The sequence below is a fragment of the Tupaia chinensis genome, unplaced genomic scaffold (genome assembly GCF_000334495.1).
Source record: "Tupaia chinensis unplaced genomic scaffold, TupChi_1.0 Scaffold000146_1, whole genome shotgun sequence".
NCBI lineage: Eukaryota > Metazoa > Chordata > Mammalia > Scandentia > Tupaiidae > Tupaia > Tupaia belangeri.
This window is the reverse complement of record NW_006159616.1, coordinates 4,051,303-4,057,532: the sequence shown is the minus strand read 5'-3', so window position 1 is coordinate 4,057,532 and position 6,230 is coordinate 4,051,303. Positions and strand designations below refer to the sequence as shown.

At 52.7% G+C, this 6,230-nt stretch overlaps 1 pseudogene; it reads left to right on the top strand.

Annotated features, from left to right (window-relative positions):
- Nucleotides 1-5,317: 5,317 nt before the first annotated feature.
- Nucleotides 5,318-6,230, top strand: part of LOC114007261 (sal-like protein 4) — an 8,047-nt pseudogene continuing 7,134 nt past the window's right edge.

Here is a 6,230-nt window from a genome sequence, read left to right as displayed (position 1 = left end):
GTGCCCAGAATTTTGAGAGGAGAATGGAGGAGAAGGGATTGTGGCGTGGCCATCCTCCCTGGGGGTGATTTCTCCCTTTCTCTCTCTCTCTCTCTCTGTGTCTCTCCGGAGACGGCATGTTTCCTGGGATCTTCCCCTACAGCTCCCGACCTGTGACTGCTGTGTCACCATCCGGCCCTGCACTCCCGCTGCTGTTGTCACCGTGCTGTCAGTTGCTTGCCTTCCAAGCTTCCATCCTGCTCTCATTTAGATGGAAATTCCTCCCAGGTCAGGAAAGTAGGAAAGTGCCTCGTCAGCCAGCTGGCTCCTTCCTCTCCTGCTGGAAGTGGTCAATGGGATTCATTCCCCAAGGCCCTGGAGCTCATCGACAGCTCTGGCCGGCCCTGGAGCTCATCGGCAGCTCTGGCCTTGAAAGGTCCCCTGGGCTAGATTTGAACTGAGTGTGGGAAGCACAGATGGTCTAGATGTGGTTTTCAAGGTCTGCAGAGACCAGGAAACAGACCCTCTCTGTTAATGGAGCCAGTATTGCTTTACTGACAGATAAAAGGGCTGGAAACCCAAGTCAAGATGTGCCGGTAGGAAGGAGGCTAGTGAGAAGGCCAGCGTCTCCTACAGAGGGAGCCGTTCCCCAGGAATCCACTCCTGAGCAAGCCGGAGCAGCAATTCCATCCTTAGACCTGGGTGACCACGGACACCGCTCTTGGGGGAGGACTCCTCAGGCCAAGAGAAGTGCCTTCCCAAAGTCCACGGTCCCCCTTCTAGACCATGATCTGGGTGCCCGTGACGTGGGAACGTTGTCCAGGTGATGCAAAGCCACTTCCAGGAGCTGTGCAGGTCCCCTGCCCTGGGTTGTTCTCCTGAGTTTGCCCCGCATGCAAGAAATGAGCCTTTGTGCGGGCTGAGGGTGGGGACCCGGGGTGGGTGGGGCGGAGGAAGGATGCACCGGTACAGCCTTGGAGGCGGGGGCTGCAGCCGTCTCCCACCCCTCTTTGCTTCGGTCTGTCAGGAGGCCTGGACTGGACATGGAGGCAGACTACGACCCACGCGCTTTGTACCTTCCTCTCTGTGGGAAGTGAGGGCATCCCGTCGTCAGGAGCGAGTGGAGGCCCGTGTGGTGTGGAAGCCAGGCACAGGGGAGGTGGTGAGCGGTTCCAAGCGGCCCGAGGGCTGGACTCTGTTGGACAGAACGTTCGTGCCTGTCCGATTCTTTTTTTTTTTTTTTTTGGAGAGATTTTCACTGTAAGGCGCGTGCGCTCGCCAGACAGAGAGAGACATAGAGACAGAAAGCGAGAAATCCCCCCCCCAGGGGGGATGGTCACGCCGCAATCCCTTCTCCTCCATTCTCCTCTCGGGATCTTGGGCACGCACGCACACGCGCCCGGCGTGAGTTTTAAGCCACCAGGTCCGGGACACGAACCGTGGTCGACTACGTGGGAGTCCAGCGACATAGCCATTACGCTAACTGCTGGCTCCCCTGTCCGATTCTTTTAATCTTGCCTGACTCCTGAGCACTCAGCAGATCGCTGCACCCCAGCCCAGGGCCTGTGCTAACAGTGAGCCACGCCGCTGTCATGCACTGCTCATGCCAATCCCATCCTAGAGCAGTGGGCCAACGTGAACTAGGACACAGCTGCAGTGGCGCAGCAGTAACGCAAGTGCCCCTCAAGGCTGGAAGCCGCATGGCCGACTGCGGATCTCTGGGTTGGCCTGAAGACCTAACAGGTGTCTGCACGGGTGTCCAGGACCCTGGAGCTGGTGGGCTGGGGAAAGGGATCACAGCATGGTAGGACCTGGTTTAGGAGGCTTCTCTCTCTCTTTTCCTCTCTCCCGGTCTCTTTCTCACATTTGTGCATATATGGTTTCTCTCATGGGAGAACAAAGTAGCTTAGAAATATTTTTTCAGTTCTCTACCCTCTCTGTTAATGTAGCCAAGAGACAGCAATACTTGAGCAATGCAATGGTGTAAGCTAGGACCCAGTGGCTCAGCCGGCACAGTGGAAAGACCAGGCCGTAGATGGAGAGAGCTCTGGGCTTTCATTCTCACTGTCTCCGACACGCGCCTCACACATCATCATGCAGGGAGGCCAGTTCCAGAAGAGCGTTGCTGAGTCAAAGGCGAACACAGAGGTGACTGGCCAGGTGCTTCGCCTGGGCGTCATGGCTTCTCTTCAGAACACACTGTTATCACTGGGTGGTGGAAAACACAGGTTTGGTTTTATTTTCCTCATTTCCCCCCTTTCATCCTCTATCTACACTTACAATTTACCTTTCACTTACTTTTTTAGATACATGGTTCCCGGGAAAGTATTCAGTGTTTGCATGAGTCCCTGCGTGTGCTTTCAAACTAGATGCAAGCTATTGCACTATACACTTCCTTTGTTATGTCCAAGATTGCAAATTAGCATAGGCTGTTGGTTCCCTTTGCCAAAACCAATCTGGCAAAACGACAGATCTGAGAGCGAAGCTGGAATGGGAGCAACTAACGAAAGAGCCTGTCAGGGTCTTGCAGGATGCTGGTCTGGCTGTGGGCTGTGGGGCGTGCTGGGTCTTGGTTCCGAGGATGGGCAGTTAGGGCAACCCTTGGGCTGGGAGGAAGCCTTCAGTTTTGTTTTTCTTCTTCCTTTGCCCCTTCATCCCAGAAGGCACAGCTGAGATGCGTAAGTTCTGGAAATAACATCGGAGTTTTCCAAAAGCCCTGCTTGATTGAAAACAGATGCAAGATGCTCACTACCCTCAGGCATTCATTCATGAATTCCTGTCAGCCTTTGCCGCCCATGCTCCTCCCCTTCCCTGGTTCCAGGAACTCTGGTTCCAGCCTTAGGAGGCTGCTCCCGGCCATGCTGCTGCTTCCCGTGTTCCATGATGAAACCCTGACTGGCACCTGCCTGGGGTGCAGCCCAAAGGGATCAGAAACTCCAGGACTCATCCCCTCCCTGCTCCCTGGATCCACCTCCAGGCACACAGACTACTCCAACATGAAAAACTTGACGTTATGTACCATCTGAAATAGAGCTGCCAGGATGGATGGGTGAGATTAAGATACACACATTAATCATTCTATGTAGATAAGGGAAGGTGTTAGCAGTAGAAAGCAAGAACAATAAATTACTAAACAAAAATAATAAAACAAAACAAAAACCGAAGTGTAAAAGCTAAGTGATAATCATTGGACGGGTCGGCCAGCAGGTGGCGTGGTGGTTGGGGCACATGGTTGACTGCAGTTAGGGTCCTGCACCTGACAGTTTGAAAATCACAACAAACAGAGAAATAAATAAATGTTAAAAAAAACCAAAAACCCCAAAACATCATTGAAGTGGACTAGCTAGCTGAAGAATGACACAGAGTTAGAAGCTTAGATGGTGACCAGTGGTTGGTGTAATGGCTATGTCACTGGACTCCCACATAGTCGACTGTGGTTTGAGCCCCAGACTCAGTGGCTTAAGCTCACGCCGGGCGCGTGTGCGTGCGTACCCAAGATCCTGAGAGGAGAATGGAGGAGAAGGGATTGCCACGTGGTCACCCCCTGGGAGGTGATTTCTCACCATCTGTCTCTCTGGCGAGCGCATGTGCCCTATAGCAAAAACCTCTCCAAAAAGAAAAAGAAAAAAGAAGCTTAGATTGCAAAATCTTCCCAGGGAAAAGAGTGAAGAAAATTCAGAAAGAGGACATAGAAAAGGAAAACTATGAGGTAGTCAATAGGTGCACCTACATCCAGACAGCAGAAGTCCCAGAAGGAGAGGAAAGGCTGAGGGAAGGAAATATCCGAAGACATTGTGGATGCTCCATGCCTCTAATTGAAGAAATGTGAAAGGACTTCAGAGTGCAGACGGGACAGATAAAGAAAAGCTGTCAGCTGGACACATTGTTGTGACAATAAAGAATATCAGCGACAAAGAGTGCTGTATAATGTGTCCAGAGAGAAAGGGCAGCTAACCAGCCAAAGACAAGGAGTCAGATTAATACCAGACTTCTTTTTTTTGGGAGAGGTTTTTGCTATAGGGCGCGTGCACTCGCCAGACAGACAGACAGAGACAGAGACAGAAAGTGAGAAATCACCCCCCGGGGGGATGGCCACGCCGCAATCCCTTCTCCTCCATTCTCCTCTCGGGATCCACGCACACACGCCTGGCATGAGTTATAAGCCACGGAGTCCGGGACGCGAACCGCGGTCGACTACGTGGGAGTCCAGCGACATAGCCATTACGCTAACTGCTGGTTCCCTAATACCAGACTTCTTGTAGCAATGCGGGTTGTAAGAGGAAATAGAGGAATACTTTTAATGTATAAAAGAAAAAGAATGTTGACCCTGGGTATCCTATTCTCCCAAATTTTTATTCAGTCTGAAGTTATAAAAGAAACACTCTCAAGATCAGGAGGCAGCATGGTGGTTAAGGTGCTAGACTCCCACATGGCTGAATGCAGTTTGAGTCCTGGACCTGGAGGCTTGAAGATCTTGACAGGTGCATGTGCACGCATGCCTAAAATCCTGGGAGGAGAATGGAGGAGAAGGGGCTGTGGTGTGGCCATCCCCCTGAGGGGTGATATTTTTCACTTTTTCTCTCTCTCTGTAGTGAGTATATATGCCCTATGGTAAACATTTTAAAAAGAAATAAAAGTAAAGAAAAAACGAAAGCAACACTCTCAGCAATAAGAAGGCTTCGTGATTTTGCACACAAAGCCTCGTGCTGAGGAAAGCCTTGGATGCGCACTGTTAAATGTGCAGAGGCGGGAGGCACAGCATGTGAGAAGCTTCCTGCTGCCTTGCCCTTCCTCTAGATCAGGGCAGAAGAAAAGCAATCCCTGGGTAACATTTAGCTAAGGCTTTATTGTAAGAGACATTTCGGTGCCTCTCCTTGAAGCAGGTCCATGAGAATAGCAAGAAGGAACTCAACCCTACCTACGTAGTAAGAAATGGTTCTTACTCTAAGGCAAAGAACACAAACACTGCTGTTACAGAACTGCTCAGGGCATCTGTCTTTCCTCCATAAGGTTCACCTAGAGAGGCCAGCAGGTAGCGTGGTGGTTAAAATGCTGGACTCCCGCGTGATTTGTGTCCTGGACCTGAAGGCCTGAAAAATCACACCAGGTGCATGTGTGTGCATGCCCAAAATCCCAGGAGGAGAAAGAAGAAGAAGGGATTGCAGTGTGGCCATCCCTCTGGGAGGTGATTTCTCACTTTCTCCCTCACTTTGTCTCTCTCTGTCTCTTTGGCAAGGACATGCACCCTATGGCAAAAATCTAACCCTCCCCAAATATTAGAATAAGGTTGGAGCTGACCCTGGAGTTTGGAGCTGTGGCCCCAGTGGCAGCTGCTCCCATGAACCAGCCCAGGAATGGTAACGAGATGATCGAGGACCAAGCTGTGGTAACGTGGCCTCGGGGGAGGAGATGCATCTGCGAGAGACGCTGTGTGGAGTTCTTTAGCATCTGAGTCCTTGGAACACAAGGAAAATTGCACTAAAAATCCACTCGTCCTCGTCATGAATGGAAGTGAGCAGCTGGTGCCTTCGGATGACTTCCCACAGCAGAGCTGAGCCACCCACCATCCAGCCCCACCAGGAAGGATGCCCACAGGGACAATGATGGCAGCTCAGGAGACATGAAGGAGAGGCCAGTGTGAGTCTGTCATGTAGTCAAAGATAGAAATGGCCCTGCCCCCCCAGCAGGACACAAGCTATTTACTCAAAGGTACTGTGGGGTACCATGGCGGCCGTGAGTCAGTGGAGTGCCGACATGCTGCTAGCCTGGAGCCCACAGTGTCCCACGGGTCCTGGAGCAGATGCTATGTTTGCAGCAGCAGCTTCAGCAGGCCCAGCCCATGGAGCAGGCCCAGCCCACAGAGCAGGCCCAGCCCACGGAGCAGATCCAGCCCACGGAGCAGGCCCAGCCCATAGAGCAGATCCAGCCCACGGAGCAGGCCCAGCCCACGGAACAGGTCTAGCCCACGGAGCAGATCCAGCCCACGGAGCAGGCCCGGCCCACGGAGCAGGTCTAGCCCACGGAGCAGGTCTAGCCCATAGAGCAGATCCAGCCCACGGAGCAGGCCCAGCCCACGCAGCAGGTCTAGCCCACAGAGCAGATCCAGCCCACGGAGCAGGCCCGGCCCACAGAGCAGATTCCCATCCAGGTGAACATGTGGGCCTCGCACCACATCCTCCACTCCAGCGTGACTAGGGTTGGTGCCCTGAAGACCTCGGGCAGCCACTTGTTCCAGTGGGTCTCTGCAGCAA